The sequence below is a fragment of the Ranitomeya imitator genome, chromosome 1 (genome assembly GCF_032444005.1).
Source record: "Ranitomeya imitator isolate aRanImi1 chromosome 1, aRanImi1.pri, whole genome shotgun sequence".
In the NCBI taxonomy this organism is placed as follows: domain Eukaryota; kingdom Metazoa; phylum Chordata; class Amphibia; order Anura; family Dendrobatidae; genus Ranitomeya; species Ranitomeya imitator.
In genome coordinates, this window is record NC_091282.1 from 829,681,941 (window position 1) to 829,699,629 (window position 17,689).

The window sequence follows — 17,689 nt, forward strand, 5'->3', positions numbered from 1 at the left end:
CCATCAATGGCCGCACTAAGCTCAATGTTCCTGCCTTCGTCAGATCACAAATGCAAAGTAGCTTGAGGCTGGGCAAGTATCAGCTTGGTAGACTGGCAGGGAATCCCTGGCACGGTTCCCACATTGTTTTGTTTTTATCAAAGCTTACACTTACGATTTTTTCCGCTTGAAAAGACCCGCACAGGTGCTAACTGTCTGTCAATGGCCACTCTAAGCTGAATGTTCCTGCCCTCGTCAGATCGCAAATGCAAAGCAGCTTGAGGCTGGGCAAGTACCAGCATGGGAGACTGGCTGGGAATCCCTGGTGCCATTGACGTTTCTTTTTTTTTCATCAAAGCTTACCCTTACGATTCTATTCCTCTTGAAAAGGCCCGCAGAGTTGCTCACTATCTGTCAATGGCCACTCTAAGCTGAATGTGCCTGCTCTCGTCAGATCGCAAATGCTAAGCAGCTTGAGGCTGGGCAAGTACCAGCATGGGAGACTGGCTGGGAATCCCTGGTACCGTTGACGTGCTTTTTGTTTTTATCAAAGCTTACCCTTACGATTTTTTTCCGCTTGAAAAGACCCGCACTGGTGCTAACTATCTGTCAACGGTCACTCTAAGCTGAATGTGCCTGCCCTCTTCAGATCGCAAATGCTTAGCAGCTTGAGGCTGGGCAAGTACCAGCATGGGAGACTGGCTGGGAATCCCTGGTACCGCTGACGTGCTTTTTGTTTTTATCAAAGCTTACACTTACGATTTTTTTCCGCTTGAAAAGACCCGCACTGGTGCTAACGATCTGTCAACGGTCACTCTAAGCTGAATGTGCCTGCCCTCGTCAGATCGCAAATGCAAAGCAGCTTGAGGCTGGGCAAGTACCAGCATGGGAGACTGGCTGGGAATCCCTGGTACCGTTGACGTGCTTTTTGTTTTTATCAAAGCTTACCCTTACGATTTTTTTCCGCTTGAAAAGACCCGCACTGGTGCTAACTATCTGTCAACGGTCACTCTAAGCTGAATGTGCCTGCCCTCGTCAGATCGCAAATGCAAAGCAGCTTGAGGCTGGGCAAGTACCAGCATGGGAGACTGGCTGGGAATCCCTGGTACCGTTGACGTGCTTTTTGTTTTTATCAAAGCTTACCCTTACGATTTTTTTCCGCTTGAAAAGACCCGCACTGGTGCGAACTATCTGTCAACGGTCACTCTAAGCTGAATGTGCCTGCCCTCGTCAGATCGCAAATGCAAAGCAGCTTGAGGCTGGGCAAGTACCAGCATGGGAGACTGGCTGGGAATCCCTGGTACCGTTAACGTGCTTTTTGTTTTTATCAAAGCTTACCCTTACGATTTTTTGCCGCTTGAAAAGACCCAAATTTGTGCTACAGACCTATCTGTCAATTACTTCTTTATTCTGAATGGGCCTGCCCTCGTCAGATCGCAAATGCTGAGCTACTTGAGGCTGGGCAAGTACCAGCATGGGAGACTGGCTGGGAATTCCTGGTACCGTTGACATGCTTTTTAGTTTTCATCAAAGCTTTGTATTACGATTCTCTTCCTCTTGAAAAAACTTGCGGAGTTGCTAACAATCCATCAATGGCCGCACTAAGCTCAATGTTCCTGCCTTCGTCAGATCACAAATGCAAAGTAGCTTGAGGCTGGGCAAGTATCAGCTTGGTAGACTGGCAGGGAATCCCTGGCACGGTTCCCACATTGTTTTGTTTTTATCAAAGCTTACACTTACGATTTTTTCCGCTTGAAAAGACCCGCACAGGTGCTAACTGTCTGTCAATGGCCACTCTAAGCTGAATGTGCCTGCCCTCGTCAGATCGCAAATGCAAAGCAGCTTGAGGCTGGGCAAGTACCAGCATGGGAGACTGGCTGGGAATCCCTGGTGCCATTGACGTTTCTTTTTTTTTCATCAAAGCTTACCCTTACGATTCTATTCCTCTTGAAAAGGCCCGCAGAGTTGCTCACTATCTGTCAATGGCCACTCTAAGCTGAATGTGCCTGCTCTCGTCAGATCGCAAATGCTAAGCAGCTTGAGGCTGGGCAAGTACCAGCATGGGAGACTGGCTGGGAATCCCTGGTACCGTTGACGTGCTTTTTGTTTTTATCAAAGCTTACCCTTACGATTTTTTTCCGCTTGAAAAGACCCGCACTGGTGCTAACGATCTGTCAATGGTCACTCTAAGCTGAATGTGCCTGCCCTCGTCAGATCGCAAATGCAAAGCAGCTTGTGGCTGGGCAAGTACCAGCATGGGAGACTGGCTGGGAATCCCTGGTACCGTTGACGTGCTTTTTGTTTTTATCAAAGCTTACCCTTACGATTTTTTTCCGCTTGAAAAGACCCGCACTGGTGGTAACTATCTGTCAACGGTCACTCTAAGCTGAATGTGCCTGCCCTCGTCAGATCGCAAATGCAAAGCAGCTTGAGGCTGGGCAAGTACCAGCATGGGAGACTGGCTGGGAATCCCTGGTACCGTTGACATGCTTTTTAGTTTTCATCAAAGCTTTGTATTACGATTCTCTTCCTCTTGAAAAAACTTGCGGAGTTGCTAACAATCCATCAATGGCCGCACTAAGCTCAATGTTCCTGCCTTCGTCAGATCACAAATGCAAAGTAGCTTGAGGCTGGGCAAGTATCAGCTTGGTAGACTGGCAGGGAATCCCTGGCACGGTTCCCACATTGTTTTGTTTTTATCAAAGCTTACACTTACGATTTTTTCCGCTTGAAAAGACCCGCACAGGTGCTAACTGTCTGTCAATGGCCACTCTAAGCTGAATGTGCCTGCCCTCGTCAGATCGCAAATGCTAAGCAGCTTGAGGCTGGGCAAGTACCAGCATGGGAGACTGGCTGGGAATCCCTGGTACCGTTGACGTGCTTTTTGTTTTTATCAAAGCTTACCCTTACGATTTTTTTCCGCTTGAAAAGACCCGCACTGGTGCTAACTATCTGTCAACGGTCACTCTAAGCTGAATGTGCCTGCCCTCTTCAGATCGCAAATGCAAAGCAGCTTGAGGCTGGGCAAGTACCAGCATGGGAGACTGGCTGGGAATCCCTGGTACCGTTGACGTGCTTTTTGTTTTTATCAAAGCTTACCCTTACGATTTTTTTCCGCTTGAAAAGACCCGCACTGGTGCTAACTATCTGTCAACGGTCACTCTAAGCTGAATGTGCCTTCCCTCGTCAGATCGCAAATGCAAAGCAGCTTGAGGCTGGGCAAGTACCAGCATGGGAGACTGGCTGGGAATCCCTGGAACCGTTAACGTGCTTTTTGTTTTTATCAAAGCTTACCCTTACGATTTTTTTCCGCTTGAAAAGACCCGCACTGGTGCTAACTATCTGTCAATGGTCACTCTAAGCTGAATGTGCCTGCCCTCGTCAGATCGCAAATGCAAAGCAGCTTGAGGCTGGGCAAGTACCAGCATGGGAGACTGGCTGGGAATCCCTGGTACCGTTAACGTGCTTTTTGTTTTTATCAAAGCTTACCCTTACGATTTTTTGCCGCTTGAAAAGACCCAAATTTGTGCTACAGACCTATCTGTCAATTACTTCTTTATGATGAATGGGCCTGCCCTCGTCAGATCGCAAATGCTGAGCTACTTGAGGCTGGGCAAGTACCAGCATGGGAGACTGGCTGGGAATTCCTGGTACCGTTGACATGCTTTTTAGTTTTCATCAAAGCTTTGTATTACGATTCTCTTCCTCTTGAAAAAACTTGCGGAGTTGCTAACAATCCATCAATGGCCGCACTAAGCTCAATGTTCCTGCCTTCGTCAGATCACAAATGCAAAGTAGCTGGAGGCTGGGCAAGTATCAGCTTGGTAGACTGTCAGGGAATCCCTGGCACGGTTCCCACATTGTTTTGTTTTTATCAAAGCTTACACTTACGATTTTTTCCGCTTGAAAAGACCCGCACAGGTGCTAACTGTCTGTTAATGGCCACTCTAAGCTGAATGTGCCTGCCCTCGTCAGATCGCAAATGCAAAGCAGCTTGAGGCTGGGCAAGTACCAGCATGGGAGACTGGCTGGGAATCCCTGGTGCCATTGCCGTTTCTTTTTTTTTCATCAAAGCTTACCCTTACGATTCTATTCCTCTTGAAAAGGCCCGCAGAGTTGCTCACTATCTGTCAATGGCCACTCTAAGCTGAATGTGCCTGCTCTCGTCAGATCGCAAATGCTAAGCAGCTTGAGGCTGGGCAAGTACCAGCATGGGAGACTGGCTGGGAATCCCTGGTACCGTTGACGTGCTTTTTGTTTTTATCAAAGCTTACCCTTACGATTTTTTTCCGCTTGAAAAGACCCGCACTGGTGCTAACTATCTGTCAACGGTCACTCTAAGCTGAATGTGCCTGCCCTCTTCAGATCGCAAATGCAAAGCAGCTTGAGGCTGGGCAAGTACCAGCATGGGAAACTGGCTGGGAATCCCTGGTACCGTTGACGTGCTTTTTGTTTTTATCAAAGCTTACCCTTACGATTTTTTTCCGCTTGAAAAGACCCGCACTGGTGCTAACTATCTGTCAACGGTCACTCTAAGCTGAATGTGCCTGCCCTCGTCAGATCGCAATTGCAAAGCAGCTTGAGGCTGGGCAAGTACCAGCATGGGAGACTGGCTGGGAATCCCTGGTACCGTTGACGTGCTTTTTGTTTTTATCAAAGCTTACCCTTACGATTTTTTTCCGCTTGAAAAGACCCGCACTGGTGCTAACGATCTGTCAACGGTCACTCTAAGCTGAAGACCCAAATTTGTGCTACAGACCTATCTGTCAATTACTTCTTTATGCTGAATGGGCCTGCCCTCGTCAGATCGCAAATGCTGAGCTACTTGAGGCTGGGCAAGTACCAGCATGGGAGACTGGCTGGGAATTCCTGGTACCGTTGACATGCTTTTTAGTTTTCATCAAAGCTTTGTATTACGATTCTCTTCCTCTTGAAAAAACTTGCGGAGTTGCTAACAATCCATCAATGGCCGCACTAAGCTCAATGTTCCTGCCTTCGTCAGATCACAAATGCAAAGTAGCTTGAGGCTGGGCAAGTATCAGCTTGGTAGACTGGCAGGGAATACCTGGCACGGTTCCCACATTGTTTTGTTTTTATCAAAGCTTACACTTACGATTTTTTCCGCTTGAAAAGACCCGCACAGGTGCTAACTGTCTGTCAATGGCCACTCTAAGCTGAATGTGCCTGCCCTCGTCAGATCGCAAATGCAAAGCAGCTTGAGGCTGGGCAAGTACCAGCATGGGAGACTGGCTGGGAATCCCTGGTGCCATTGACGTTTCTTTTTTTTTCATCAAAGCTTACCCTTACGATTCTATTCCTCTTGAAAAGGCCCGCAGAGTTGCTCACTATCTGTCAATGGCCACTCTAAGCTGAATGTGCCTGCTCTCGTCAGATCGCAAATGCTAAGCAGCTTGAGGCTGGGCAAGTACCAGCATGGGAGACTGGCTGGGAATCCCTGGTACCGTTGACGTGCTTTTTGTTTTTATCAAAGCTTACCCTTACGATTTTTTTCCGCTTGAAAAGACCCGCACTGGTGCTAACTATCTGTCAACGGTCACTCTAAGCTGAATGTGCCTGCCCTCTTCAGATCGCAAATGCAAAGCAGCTTGAGGCTGGGCAAGTACCAGCATGGGAGACTGGCTGGGAATCCCTGGTACCGTTGACGTGCTTTTTGTTTTTATCAAAGCTTACCCTTACGATTTTTTTCCGCTTGAAAAGACCCGCACTGGTGCTAACTATCTGTCAACGGTCACTCTAAGCTGAATGTGCCTGCCCTCTTCAGATCGCAAATGCTTAGCAGCTTGAGGCTGGGCAAGTACCAGCATGGGAGACTGGCTGGGAATCCCTGGTACCGCTGACGTGCTTTTTGTTTTTATCAAAGCTTACCCTTACGATTTTTTTCCGCTTGAAAAGACCCGCACTGGTGCTAACGATCTGTCAACGGTCACTCTAAGCTGAATGTGCCTGCCCTCGTCAGATCGCAAATGCAAAGCAGCTTGAGGCTGGGCAAGTACCAGCATGGGAGACTGGCTGGGAATCCCTGGTACCGTTGACGTGCTTTTTGTTTTAATCAAAGCTTACCCTTACGATTTTTTTCCGCTTGAAAAGACCCGCACTGGTGCTAACTATCTGTCAACGGTCACTCTAAGCTGAATGTGCCTGCCCTCGTCAGATCGCAAATGCAAAGCAGCTTGAGGCTGGGCAAGTACCAGCATGGGAGACTGGCTGGGAATCCCTGGTACCGTTGACGTGCTTTTTGTTTTTATCAAAGCTTACCCTTACGATATTTTTCCGCTTGAAAAGACCCGCACTGGTGCTAACTATCTGTCAACGGTCACTCTAAGCTGAATGTGCCTGCCCTCGTCAGATCGCAAATGCAAAGCAGCTTGAGGCTGGGCAAGTACCAGCATGGGAGACTGGCTGGGAATCCCTGGTACCGTTAACGTGCTTTTTGTTTTTATCAAAGCTTACCCTTACGATTTTTTGCCGCTTGAAAAGACCCAAATTTGTGCTACAGACCTATCTGTCAATTACTTCTTTATTCTGAATGGGCCTGCCCTCGTCAAATCGCAAATGCTGAGCTACTTGAGGCTGGGCAAGTACCAGCATGGGAGACTGGCTGGGAATTCCTGGTACCGTTGACATGCTTTTTAGTTTTCATCAAAGCTTTGTATTACGATTCTCTTCCTCTTGAAAAAACTTGCGGAGTTGCTAACAATCCATCAATGGCCGCACTAAGCTCAATGTTCCTGCCTTCGTCAGATCACAAATGCAAAGTAGCTTGAGGCTGGGCAAGTATCAGCTTGGTAGACTGGCAGGGAATCCCTGGCACGGTTCCCACATTGTTTTGTTTTTATCAAAGCTTACACTTACGATTTTTTCCGCTTGAAAAGACCCGCACAGGTGCTAACTGTCTGTCAATGGCCACTCTAAGCTGAATGTGCCTGCCCTCGTCAGATCGCAAATTTAAAGCAGCTTGAGGCTGGGCAAGTACCAGCATGGGAGACTGGCTGGGAATCCCTGGTGCCATTGACGTTTCTTTTTTTTTCATCAAAGCTTACCCTTACGATTCTATTCCTCTTGAAAAGGCCCGCAGAGTTGCTCACTATCTGTCAATGGCCACTCTAAGCTGAATGTGCCTGCTCTCGTCAGATCGCAAATGCTAAGCAGCTTGAGGCTGGGCAAGTACCAGCATGGGAGACTGGCTGGGAATCCCTGGTACCGTTGACGTGCTTTTTGTTTTTATCAAAGCTTACCCTTACGATTTTTTTCCGCTTGAAAAGACCCGCACTGGTACTAACGATCTGTCAATGGTCACTCTAAGCTGAATGTGCCTGCCCTCGTCAGATCGCAAATGCAAAGCAGCTTGAGGCTGGGCAAGTACCAGCATGGGAGACTGGCTGGGAATCCCTGGTACCGTTGACGTGCTTTTTGTTTTTATCAAAGCTTACCCTTACGATTTTTTTCCGCTTGAAAAGACCCGCACTGGTGCTAACTATCTGTCAACGGTCACTCTAAGCTGAATGTGCCTGCCCTCGTCAGATCGCAAATGCAAAGCAGCTTGAGGCTGGGCAAATACCAGCATGGGAGACTGGCTGGGAATCCCTGGTACCGTTGACATGCTTTTTAGTTTTCATCAAAGCTTTGTATTACGATTCTCTTCCTCTTGAAAAAACTTGCGGAGTTGCTAACAATCCATCAATGGCCGCACTGAGCTCAATGTTCCTGCCTTCGTCAGATCACAAATGCAAAGTAGCTTGAGGCTGGGCAAGTATCAGCTTGGTAGACTGGCAGGGAATCCCTGGCACGGTTCCCACATTGTTTTGTTTTTATCAAAGCTTACACTTACGATTTTTTCCGCTTGAAAAGACCCGCACAGGTGCTAACTGTCTGTCAATGGCCACTCTAAGCTGAATGTGCCTCCCCTCGTCAGATCGCAAATGCAAAGCAGCTTGAGGCTGGGCAAGTACCAGCATGGGAGACTGGCTGGGAATCCCTGGTGCCATTGACGTTTCTTTTTTTTTCATCAAAGCTTACCCTTACGATTCTATTCCTCTTGAAAAGGCCCGCAGAGTTGCTCACTATCTGTCAATGGCCACTCTAAGCTGAATGTGCCTGCTCTCGTCAGATCGCAAATGCTAAGCAGCTTGAGGCTGGGCAAGTACCAGCATGGGAGACTGGCTGGGAATCCCTGGTACCGCTAACGTGCTTTTTGTTTTTATCAAAGCTTACCCTTACGATTTTTTTCCGCTTGAAAAGACCCGCACTGGTGCTAACTATCTGTCAACGGTCACTCTAAGCTGAATGTGCCTGCCCTCTTCAGATCGCAAATGCAAAGCAGCTTGAGGCTGGGCAAGTACCAGCATGGGAGACTGGCTGGGAATCCCTGGTACCGTTGACGTGCTTTTTGTTTTTATCAAAGCTTACCCTTACGATTTTTTTCCGCTTGAAAAGACCCGCACTGGTGCTAACTATCTGTCAACGGTCACTCTAAGCTGAATGTGCCTTCCCTCGTCAGATCGCAAATGCAAAGCAGCTTGAGGCTGGGCAAGTACCAGCATGGGAGACTGGCTGGGAATCCCTGGAACCGTTAACGTGCTTTTTGTTTTTATCAAAGCTTACCCTTACGATTTTTTTCCGCTTGAAAAGACCCGCACTGGTGCTAACTATCTGTCAACGGTCACTCTAAGCTGAATGTGCCTGCCCTCGTCAGATCGCAAATGCAAAGCAGCTTGAGGCTGGGCAAGTACCAGCATGGGAGACTGGCTGGGAATCCCTGGTACCGTTAACGTGCTTTTTGTTTTTATCAAAGCTTACCCTTACGATTTTTTGCCGCTTGAAAAGACCCAAATTTGTGCTACAGACCTATCTGTCAATTACTTCTTTATGATGAATGGGCCTGCCCTCGTCAGATCGCAAATGCTGAGCTACTTGAGGCTGGGCAAGTACCAGCATGGGAGACTGGCTGGGAATTCCTGGTACCGTTGACATGCTTTTTAGTTTTCATCAAAGCTTTGTATTACGATTCTCTTCCTCTTGAAAAAACTTGCGGAGTTGCTAACAATCCATCAATGGCCGCACTAAGCTCAATGTTCCTGCCTTCGTCAGATCACAAATGCAAAGTAGCTGGAGGCTGGGCAAGTATCAGCTTGGTAGACTGTCAGGGAATCCCTGGCACGGTTCCCACATTGTTTTGTTTTTATCAAAGCTTACACTTACGATTTTTTCCGCTTGAAAAGACCCGCACAGGTGCTAACTGTCTGTTAATGGCCACTCTAAGCTGAATGTGCCTGCCCTCGTCAGATCGCAAATGCAAAGCAGCTTGAGGCTGGGCAAGTACCAGCATGGGAGACTGGCTGGGAATCCCTGGTGCCATTGACGTTTCTTTTTTTTTCATCAAAGCTTACCCTTACGATTCTATTCCTCTTGAAAAGGCCCGCAGAGTTGCTCACTATCTGTCAATGGCCACTCTAAGCTGAATGTGCCTGCTCTCGTCAGATCGCAAATGCTAAGCAGCTTGAGGCTGGGCAAGTACCAGCATGGGAGACTGGCTGGGAATCCCTGGTACCGTTGACGTGCTTTTTGTTTTTATCAAAGCTTACCCTTACGATTTTTTTCCGCTTGAAAAGACCCGCACTGGTGCTAACTATCTGTCAACGGTCACTCTAAGCTGAATGTGCCTGCCCTCTTCAGATCGCAAATGCAAAGCAGCTTGAGGCTGGGCAAGTACCAGCATGGGAAACTGGCTGGGAATCCCTGGTACCGTTGACGTGCTTTTTGTTTTTATCAAAGCTTACCCTTACGATTTTTTTCCGCTTGAAAAGACCCGCACTGGTGCTAACTATCTGTCAACGGTCACTCTAAGCTGAATGTGCCTGCCCTCGTCAGATCGCAATTGCAAAGCAGCTTGAGGCTGGGCAAGTACCAGCATGGGAGACTGGCTGGGAATCCCTGGTACCGTTGACGTGCTTTTTGTTTTTATCAAAGCTTACCCTTACGATTTTTTTCCGCTTGAAAAGACCCGCACTGGTGCTAACGATCTGTCAACGGTCACTCTAAGCTGAAGACCCAAATTTGTGCTACAGACCTATCTGTCAATTACTTCTTTATGCTGAATGGGCCTGCCCTCGTCAGATCGCAAATGCTGAGCTACTTGAGGCTGGGCAAGTACCAGCATGGGAGACTGGCTGGGAATTCCTGGTACCGTTGACATGCTTTTTAGTTTTCATCAAAGCTTTGTATTACGATTCTCTTCCTCTTGAAAAAACTTGCGGAGTTGCTAACAATCCATCAATGGCCGCACTAAGCTCAATGTTCCTGCCTTCGTCAGATCACAAATGCAAAGTAGCTTGAGGCTGGGCAAGTATCAGCTTGGTAGACTGGCAGGGAATACCTGGCACGGTTCCCACATTGTTTTGTTTTTATCAAAGCTTACACTTACGATTTTTTCCGCTTGAAAAGACCCGCACAGGTGCTAACTGTCTGTCAATGGCCACTCTAAGCTGAATGTGCCTGCCCTCGTCAGATCGCAAATGCAAAGCAGCTTGAGGCTGGGCAAGTACCAGCATGGGAGACTGGCTGGGAATCCCTGGTGCCATTGACGTTTCTTTTTTTTTCATCAAAGCTTACCCTTACGATTCTATTCCTCTTGAAAAGGCCCGCAGAGTTGCTCACTATCTGTCAATGGCCACTCTAAGCTGAATGTGCCTGCTCTCGTCAGATCGCAAATGCTAAGCAGCTTGAGGCTGGGCAAGTACCAGCATGGGAGACTGGCTGGGAATCCCTGGTACCGTTGACGTGCTTTTTGTTTTTATCAAAGCTTACCCTTACGATTTTTTTCCGCTTGAAAAGACCCGCACTGGTGCTAACTATCTGTCAACGGTCACTCTAAGCTGAATGTGCCTGCCCTCTTCAGATCGCAAATGCTTAGCAGCTTGAGGCTGGGCAAGTACCAGCATGGGAGACTGGCTGGGAATCCCTGGTACCGTTGACGTGCTTTTTGTTTTTATTAAAGCTTACCCTTACGATTTTTTTCCGCTTGAAAAGACCCGCAGTGGTGCTAACTATCTGTCAACGGTCACTCTAAGCTGAATGTGCCTGCCCTCGTCAGATCGCAAATGCAAAGCAGCTTGAGGCTGGGCAAGTACCAGCATGGGAGACTGGCTGGGAATCCCTGGTACCGTTGACGTGCTTTTTGTTTTTATCAAAGCTTACCCTTACGATTTTTTTCCGCTTGAAAAGACCCGCACTGGTGCTAACTATCTGTCAACGGTCACTCTAAGCTGAATGTGCCTGCCCTCGTCAGATCGCAAATGCAAAGCAGCTTGAGGCTGGGCAAGTACCAGCATGGGAGACTGGCTGGGAATCCCTGGTACCGTTGACGTGCTTTTTGTTTTTATCAAAGCTTACCCTTACGATTTTTTTCCGCTTGAAAAGACCCGCACTGGTGCTAACTATCTGTCAACGGTCACTCTAAGCTGAATGTGCCTGCCATCGTCAGATCGCAAATGCAAAGCAGCTTGAGGCTGGGCAAGTACCAGCATGGGAGACTGGCTGGGAATCCCTGGTACCGTTAACGTGCTTTTTGTTTTTATCAAAGCTTACCCTTACGATTTTTTGCCGCTTGAAAAGACCCAAATTTGTGCTACAGACCTATCTGTCAATTACTTCTTTATGCTGAATGGGCCTGCCCTCGTCAGATCGCAAATGCTGAGCTACTTGAGGCTGGGCAAGTACCAGCATGGGAGACTGGCTGGGAATTCCTGGTACCGTTGACATGCTTTTTAGTTTTCATCAAAGCTTTGTATTACGATTCTCTTCCTCTTGAAAAAACTTGCGGAGTTGCTAACAATCCATCAATGGCCGCACTAAGCTCAATGTTCCTGCCTTCGTCAGATCACAAATGCAAAGTAGCTTGAGGCTGGGCAAGTATCAGCTTGGTAGACTGGCAGGGAATCCCTGGCACGGTTCCCACATTGTTTTGTTTTTATCAAAGCTTACACTTACGATTTTTTCCGCTTGAAAAGACCCGCACAGGTGCTAACTGTCTGTTAATGGCCACTCTAAGCTGAATGTGCCTGCCCTCGTCAGATCGCAAATGCAAAGCAGCTTGAGGCTGGGCAAGTACCAGCATGGGAGACTGGCTGGGAATCCCTGGTGCCATTGACGTTTCTTTTTTTTTCATCAAAGCTTACCCTTACGATTCTATTCCTCTTGAAAAGGCCCGCAGAGTTGCTCACTATCTGTCAATGGCCACTCTAAGCTGAATGTGCCTGCTCTCGTCAGATTGCAAATGCTAAGCAGCTTGAGGCTGGGCAAGTACCAGCATGGGAGACTGGCTGGGAATCCCTGGTACCGTTGACGTGCTTTTTGTTTTTATCAAAGCTTACCCTTACGATTTTTTTCCGCTTGAAAAGACCCGCACTGGTGCTAACTATCTGTCAACGGTCACTCTAAGCTGAATGTGCCTGCCCTCTTCAGATCGCAAATGCAAAGCAGCTTGAGGCTGGGCAAGTACCAGCATGGGAGACTGGCTGGGAATCCCTGGTACCGTTGACGTGCTTTTTGTTTTTATCAAAGCTTACCCTTACGATTTTTTTCCGCTTGAAAAGACCCGCACTGGTGCTAACTATCTGTCAACGGTCACTCTAAGCTGAATGTGCCTGCCCTCTTCAGATCGCAAATGCTTAGCAGCTTGAGGCTGGGCAAGTACCAGCATGGGAGACTGGCTGGGAATCCCTGGTACCGCTGACGTGCTTTTTGTTTTTATCAAAGCTTACCCTTACGATTTTTTTCCGCTTGAAAAGACCCGCACTGGTGCTAACGATCTGTCAACGGTCACTCTAAGCTGAATGTGCCTGCCCTCGTCAGATCGCAAATGCAAAGCAGCTTGAGGCTGGGCAAGTACCAGCATGGGAGACTGGCTGGGAATCCCTGGTACCGTTGACGTGCTTTTTGTTTTAATCAAAGCTTACCCTTACGATTTTTTTCCGCTTGAAAAGACCCGCACTGGTGCTAACTATCTGTCAACGGTCACTCTAAGCTGAATGTGCCTGCCCTCGTCAGATCGCAAATGCAAAGCAGCTTGAGGCTGGGCAAGTACCAGCATGGGAGACTGGCTGGGAATCCCTGGTACCGTTGACGTGCTTTTTGTTTTTATCAAAGCTTACCCTTACGATTTTTTTCCGCTTGAAAAGACCCGCACTGGTGCTAACTATCTGTCAACGGTCACTCTAAGCTGAATGTGCCTGCCCTCGTCAGATCGCAAATGCAAAGCAGCTTGAGGCTGGGCAAGTACCAGCATGGGAGACTGGCTGGGAATCCCTGGTACCGTTAACGTGCTTTTTGTTTTTATCAAAGCTTACCCTTACGATTTTTTGCCGCTTGAAAAGACCCAAATTTGTGCTACAGACCTATCTGTCAATTACTTCTTTATTCTGAATGGGCCTGCCCTCGTCAAATCGCAAATGCTGAGCTACTTGAGGCTGGGCAAGTACCAGCATGGGAGACTGGCTGGGAATTCCTGGTACCGTTGACATGCTTTTTAGTTTTCATCAAAGCTTTGTATTACGATTCTCTTCCTCTTGAAAAAACTTGCGGAGTTGCTAACAATCCATCAATGGCCGCACTAAGCTCAATGTTCCTGCCTTCGTCAGATCACAAATGCAAAGTAGCTTGAGGCTGGGCAAGTATCAGCTTGGTAGACTGGCAGGGAATCCCTGGCACGGTTCCCACATTGTTTTGTTTTTATCAAAGCTTACACTTACGATTTTTTCCGCTTGAAAAGACCCGCACAGGTGCTAACTGTCTGTCAATGGCCACTCTAAGCTGAATGTGCCTGCCCTCGTCAGATCGCAAATTTAAAGCAGCTTGAGGCTGGGCAAGTACCAGCATGGGAGACTGGCTGGGAATCCCTGGTGCCATTGACGTTTCTTTTTTTTTCATCAAAGCTTACCCTTACGATTCTATTCCTCTTGAAAAGGCCCGCAGAGTTGCTCACTATCTGTCAATGGCCACTCTAAGCTGAATGTGCCTGCTCTCGTCAGATCGCAAATGCTAAGCAGCTTGAGGCTGGGCAAGTACCAGCATGGGAGACTGGCTGGGAATCCCTGGTACCGTTGACGTGCTTTTTGTTTTTATCAAAGCTTACCCTTACGATTTTTTTCCGCTTGAAAAGACCCGCACTGGTGCTAACTATCTGTCAACGGTCACTCTAAGCTGAATGTGCCTGCCCTCGTCAGATCGCAAATGCAAAGCAGCTTGAGGCTGGGCAAGTACCAGCATGGGAGACTGGCTGGGAATCCCTGGTACCGTTGACGTGCTTTTTGTTTTTATCAAAGCTTACCCTTACGATTTTTTTCCGCTTGAAAAGACCCGCACTGGTGCTAACTATCTGTCAACGGTCACTCTAAGCTGAATGTGCCTGCCCTCGTCAGATCGCAAATGCAAAGCAGCTTGAGGCTGGGCAAGTACCAGCATGGGAGACTGGCTGGGAATTCCTGGTACCGTTGACATGCTTTTTAGTTTTCATCAAAGCTTTGTATTACGATTCTCTTCCTCTTGAAAAAACTTGCGGAGTTGCTAACAATCCATCAATGGCCGCACTAAGCTCAATGTTCCTGCCTTCGTCAGATCACAAATGCAAAGTAGCTTGAGGCTGGGCAAGTATCAGCTTGGTAGACTGGCAGGGAATCCCTGGCACGGTTCCCACATTGTTTTGTTTTTATCAAAGCTTACACTTACGATTTTTTCCGCTTGAAAAGACCCGCACAGGTGCTAACTGTCTGTCAATGGCCACTCTAAGCTGAATGTGCCTGCCCTCGTCAGATCGCAAATGCAAAGCAGCTTGAGGCTGGGCAAGTACCAGCATGGGAGACTGGCTGGGAATCCCTGGTGCCATTGACGTTTCTTTTTTTTTCATCAAAGCTTACCCTTACGATTCTATTCCTCTTGAAAAGGCCCGCAGAGTTGCTCACTATCTGTCAATGGCCACTCTAAGCTGAATGTGCCTGCTCTCGTCAGATCGCAAATGCTAAGCAGCTTGAGGCTGGGCAAGTACCAGCATGGGACACTGGCTGGGAATCCCTGGTACCGCTGACGTGCTTTTTGTTTTTATCAAAGCTTACCCTTACGATTTTTTTCCGCTTGAAAAGACCCGCACTGGTGCTAACTATCTGTCAACGGTCACTCTAAGCTGAATGTGCCTGCCCTCGTCAGATCGCAAATGCAAAGCAGCTTGAGGCTGGGCAAGTACCAGCATGGGAGACTGGCTGGGAATCCCTGGTACCGTTGACGTGCTTTTTGTTTTTATCAAAGCTTACCCTTACGATTTTTTTCCGCTTGAAAAGACCCGCACTGGTGCTACCTATCTGTCAACGGTCACTCTAAGCTGAATGTGCCTGCCCTCGTCAGATCGCAATTGCAAAGCAGCTTGAGGCTGGGCAAGTACCAGCATGGGAGACTGGCTGGGAATCCCTGGTACCGTTGACGTGCTTTTTGTTTTTATCAAAGCTTACCCTTACGATTTTTTTCCGCTTGAAAAGACCCGCACTGGTGCTAACGATCTGTCAACGGTCACTCTAAGCTGAAGACCCAAATTTGTGCTACAGACCTATCTGTCAATTACTTCTTTATGCTGAATGGGCCTGTCCTCGTCAGATCGCAAATGCTGAGCTACTTGAGGCTGGGCAAGTACCAGCATGGGAGACTGGCTGGGAATTCCTGGTACCGTTGACATGCTTTTTAGTTTTCATCAAAGCTTTGTATTACGATTCTCTTCCTCTTGAAAAAACTTGCGGAGTTGCTAACAATCCATCAATGGCCGCACTAAGCTCAATGTTCCTGCCTTCGTCAGATCACAAATGCAAAGTAGCTTGAGGCTGGGCAAGTATCAGCTTGGTAGACTGGCAGGGAATCCCTGGCACGGTTCCCACATTGTTTTGTTTTTATCAAAGCTTACACTTACGATTTTTTCCGCTTGAAAAGACCCGCACAGGTGCTAACTGTCTGTCAATGGCCACTCTAAGCTGAATGTGCCTGCCCTCGTCAGATCGCAAATGCAAAGCAGCTTGAGGCTGGGCAAGTACCAGCATGGGAGACTGGCTGGGAATCCCTGGTGCCATTGACGTTTCTTTTTTTTTCATCAAAGCTTACCCTTACGATTCTATTCCTCTTGAAAAGGCCCACAGAGTTGCTCACTATCTGTCAATGGCCACTCTAAGCTGAATGTGCCTGCTCTCGTCAGATCGCAAATGCTAAGCAGCTTGAGGCTGGGCAAGTACCAGCATGGGAGACTGGCTGGGAATCCCTGGTACCGTTGACGTGCTTTTTGTTTTTATCAAAGCTTACCCTTACGATTTTTTTCCGCTTGAAAAGACCCGCACTGGTGTTAACTATCTGTCAACGGTCACTCTAAGCTGAATGTGCCTGCCCTCTTCAGATCGCAAATGCTTAGCAGCTTGAGGCTGGGCAAGTACCAGCATGGGAGACTGGCTGGGAATCCCTGGTACCGCTGACGTGCTTTTTGTTTTTATCAAAGCTTACACTTACGATTTTTTTCCGCTTGAAAAGACCCGCACTGGTGCTAACGATCTGTCAACGGTCACTCTAAGCTGAATGTGCCTGCCCTCGTCAGATCGCAAATGCAAAGCAGCTTGAGGCTGGGCAAGTACCAGCATGGGAGACTGGCTGGGAATCCCTGGTACCGTTGACGTGCTTTTTGTTTTTATCAAAGCTTACCCTTACGATTTTTTTCCGCTTGAAAAGACCCGCACTGGTGCTAACTATCTGTCAACGGTCACTCTAAGCTGAATGTGCCTGCCCTCGTCAGATCGCAAATGCAAAGCAGCTTGAGGCTGGGCAAGTACCAGCATGGGAGACTGGCTGGGAATCCCTGGTACCGTTGACGTGCTTTTTGTTTTTATCAAAGCTTACCCTTACGATTTTTTTCCGCTTGAAAAGACCCGCACTGGTGCGAACTATCTGTCAACGGTCACTCTAAGCTGAATGTGCCTGCCCTCGTCAGATCGCAAATGCAAAGCAGCTTGAGGCTGGGCAAGTACCAGCATGGGAGACTGGCTGGGAATCCCTGGTACCGTTAACGTGCTTTTTGTTTTTATCAAAGCTTACCCTTACGATTTTTTGCCGCTTGAAAAGACCCAAATTTGTGCTACAGACCTATCTATCAATTACTTCTTTATTCTGAATGGGCCTGCCCTCGTCAGATCGCAAATGCTGAGCTACTTGAGGCTGGGCAAGTACCAGCATGGGAGACTGGCTGGGAATTCCTGGTACCGTTGACATGCTTTTTAGTTTTCATCAAAGCTTTGTATTACGATTCTCTTCCTCTTGAAAAAACTTGCGGAGTTGCTAACAATCCATCAATGGCCGCACTAAGCTCAATGTTCCTGCCTTCGTCAGATCACAAATGCAAAGTAGCTTGAGGCTGGGCAAGTATCAGCTTGGTAGACTGGCAGGGAATCCCTGGCACGGTTCCCACATTGTTTTGTTTTTATCAAAGCTTACACTTACGATTTTTTCCGCTTGAAAAGACCCGCACAGGTGCTAACTGTCTGTCAATGGCCACTCTAAGCTGAATGTGCCTGCCCTCGTCAGATCGCAAATGCAAAGCAGCTTGAGGCTGGGCAAGTACCAGCATGGGAGACTGGCTGGGAATCCCTGGTGCCATTGACGTTTCTTTTTTTTTCATCAA

At 48.0% G+C, this 17,689-nt stretch overlaps 40 pseudogenes; all 40 read left to right on the forward strand.

Annotated features, from left to right (window-relative positions):
* The first annotated feature begins 197 nt into the window (after positions 1-197).
* LOC138659156 (5S ribosomal RNA) lies at positions 198-316 on the forward strand (annotated as a pseudogene).
* A 76-nt stretch (positions 317-392) lies between these two features.
* Positions 393-511, forward strand: LOC138659327 (5S ribosomal RNA; annotated as a pseudogene).
* A 271-nt stretch (positions 512-782) lies between these two features.
* On the forward strand, positions 783-901 carry LOC138658627 (5S ribosomal RNA; annotated as a pseudogene).
* Positions 902-977: 76 nt separating this feature from the next.
* On the forward strand, positions 978-1,096 carry LOC138658628 (5S ribosomal RNA; annotated as a pseudogene).
* A 666-nt stretch (positions 1,097-1,762) lies between these two features.
* LOC138658980 (5S ribosomal RNA) lies at positions 1,763-1,881 on the forward strand (annotated as a pseudogene).
* A 76-nt stretch (positions 1,882-1,957) lies between these two features.
* On the forward strand, positions 1,958-2,076 carry LOC138659339 (5S ribosomal RNA; annotated as a pseudogene).
* A 271-nt stretch (positions 2,077-2,347) lies between these two features.
* On the forward strand, positions 2,348-2,466 carry LOC138659873 (5S ribosomal RNA; annotated as a pseudogene).
* A 272-nt stretch (positions 2,467-2,738) lies between these two features.
* LOC138659038 (5S ribosomal RNA) lies at positions 2,739-2,857 on the forward strand (annotated as a pseudogene).
* Positions 2,858-2,933: 76 nt separating this feature from the next.
* On the forward strand, positions 2,934-3,052 carry LOC138659472 (5S ribosomal RNA; annotated as a pseudogene).
* Positions 3,053-4,108: 1,056 nt separating this feature from the next.
* Positions 4,109-4,227, forward strand: LOC138659350 (5S ribosomal RNA; annotated as a pseudogene).
* A 271-nt stretch (positions 4,228-4,498) lies between these two features.
* LOC138659615 (5S ribosomal RNA) lies at positions 4,499-4,617 on the forward strand (annotated as a pseudogene).
* A 518-nt stretch (positions 4,618-5,135) lies between these two features.
* Positions 5,136-5,254, forward strand: LOC138658981 (5S ribosomal RNA; annotated as a pseudogene).
* Positions 5,255-5,330: 76 nt separating this feature from the next.
* On the forward strand, positions 5,331-5,449 carry LOC138659362 (5S ribosomal RNA; annotated as a pseudogene).
* Positions 5,450-5,525: 76 nt separating this feature from the next.
* On the forward strand, positions 5,526-5,644 carry LOC138659473 (5S ribosomal RNA; annotated as a pseudogene).
* Positions 5,645-5,915: 271 nt separating this feature from the next.
* On the forward strand, positions 5,916-6,034 carry LOC138658629 (5S ribosomal RNA; annotated as a pseudogene).
* A 76-nt stretch (positions 6,035-6,110) lies between these two features.
* On the forward strand, positions 6,111-6,229 carry LOC138658630 (5S ribosomal RNA; annotated as a pseudogene).
* An 861-nt stretch (positions 6,230-7,090) lies between these two features.
* LOC138659373 (5S ribosomal RNA) lies at positions 7,091-7,209 on the forward strand (annotated as a pseudogene).
* A 76-nt stretch (positions 7,210-7,285) lies between these two features.
* On the forward strand, positions 7,286-7,404 carry LOC138659360 (5S ribosomal RNA; annotated as a pseudogene).
* Positions 7,405-8,261: 857 nt separating this feature from the next.
* LOC138659474 (5S ribosomal RNA) lies at positions 8,262-8,380 on the forward strand (annotated as a pseudogene).
* A 1,056-nt stretch (positions 8,381-9,436) lies between these two features.
* LOC138659384 (5S ribosomal RNA) lies at positions 9,437-9,555 on the forward strand (annotated as a pseudogene).
* Positions 9,556-9,826: 271 nt separating this feature from the next.
* LOC138659616 (5S ribosomal RNA) lies at positions 9,827-9,945 on the forward strand (annotated as a pseudogene).
* A 518-nt stretch (positions 9,946-10,463) lies between these two features.
* On the forward strand, positions 10,464-10,582 carry LOC138658982 (5S ribosomal RNA; annotated as a pseudogene).
* Positions 10,583-10,658: 76 nt separating this feature from the next.
* Positions 10,659-10,777, forward strand: LOC138659395 (5S ribosomal RNA; annotated as a pseudogene).
* Positions 10,778-11,048: 271 nt separating this feature from the next.
* Positions 11,049-11,167, forward strand: LOC138658631 (5S ribosomal RNA; annotated as a pseudogene).
* Positions 11,168-11,243: 76 nt separating this feature from the next.
* On the forward strand, positions 11,244-11,362 carry LOC138658632 (5S ribosomal RNA; annotated as a pseudogene).
* An 861-nt stretch (positions 11,363-12,223) lies between these two features.
* Positions 12,224-12,342, forward strand: LOC138658756 (5S ribosomal RNA; annotated as a pseudogene).
* A 76-nt stretch (positions 12,343-12,418) lies between these two features.
* LOC138659475 (5S ribosomal RNA) lies at positions 12,419-12,537 on the forward strand (annotated as a pseudogene).
* A 271-nt stretch (positions 12,538-12,808) lies between these two features.
* Positions 12,809-12,927, forward strand: LOC138658633 (5S ribosomal RNA; annotated as a pseudogene).
* Positions 12,928-13,003: 76 nt separating this feature from the next.
* LOC138658634 (5S ribosomal RNA) lies at positions 13,004-13,122 on the forward strand (annotated as a pseudogene).
* Positions 13,123-13,983: 861 nt separating this feature from the next.
* On the forward strand, positions 13,984-14,102 carry LOC138659408 (5S ribosomal RNA; annotated as a pseudogene).
* Positions 14,103-14,178: 76 nt separating this feature from the next.
* Positions 14,179-14,297, forward strand: LOC138658635 (5S ribosomal RNA; annotated as a pseudogene).
* Positions 14,298-14,373: 76 nt separating this feature from the next.
* Positions 14,374-14,492, forward strand: LOC138659715 (5S ribosomal RNA; annotated as a pseudogene).
* Positions 14,493-14,764: 272 nt separating this feature from the next.
* LOC138658983 (5S ribosomal RNA) lies at positions 14,765-14,883 on the forward strand (annotated as a pseudogene).
* Positions 14,884-15,154: 271 nt separating this feature from the next.
* LOC138658637 (5S ribosomal RNA) lies at positions 15,155-15,273 on the forward strand (annotated as a pseudogene).
* Positions 15,274-15,349: 76 nt separating this feature from the next.
* On the forward strand, positions 15,350-15,468 carry LOC138659617 (5S ribosomal RNA; annotated as a pseudogene).
* Positions 15,469-15,986: 518 nt separating this feature from the next.
* On the forward strand, positions 15,987-16,105 carry LOC138658984 (5S ribosomal RNA; annotated as a pseudogene).
* A 76-nt stretch (positions 16,106-16,181) lies between these two features.
* On the forward strand, positions 16,182-16,300 carry LOC138659419 (5S ribosomal RNA; annotated as a pseudogene).
* A 271-nt stretch (positions 16,301-16,571) lies between these two features.
* On the forward strand, positions 16,572-16,690 carry LOC138658638 (5S ribosomal RNA; annotated as a pseudogene).
* A 76-nt stretch (positions 16,691-16,766) lies between these two features.
* LOC138658639 (5S ribosomal RNA) lies at positions 16,767-16,885 on the forward strand (annotated as a pseudogene).
* Positions 16,886-17,551: 666 nt separating this feature from the next.
* On the forward strand, positions 17,552-17,670 carry LOC138658985 (5S ribosomal RNA; annotated as a pseudogene).
* Positions 17,671-17,689: the final 19 nt, after the last annotated feature.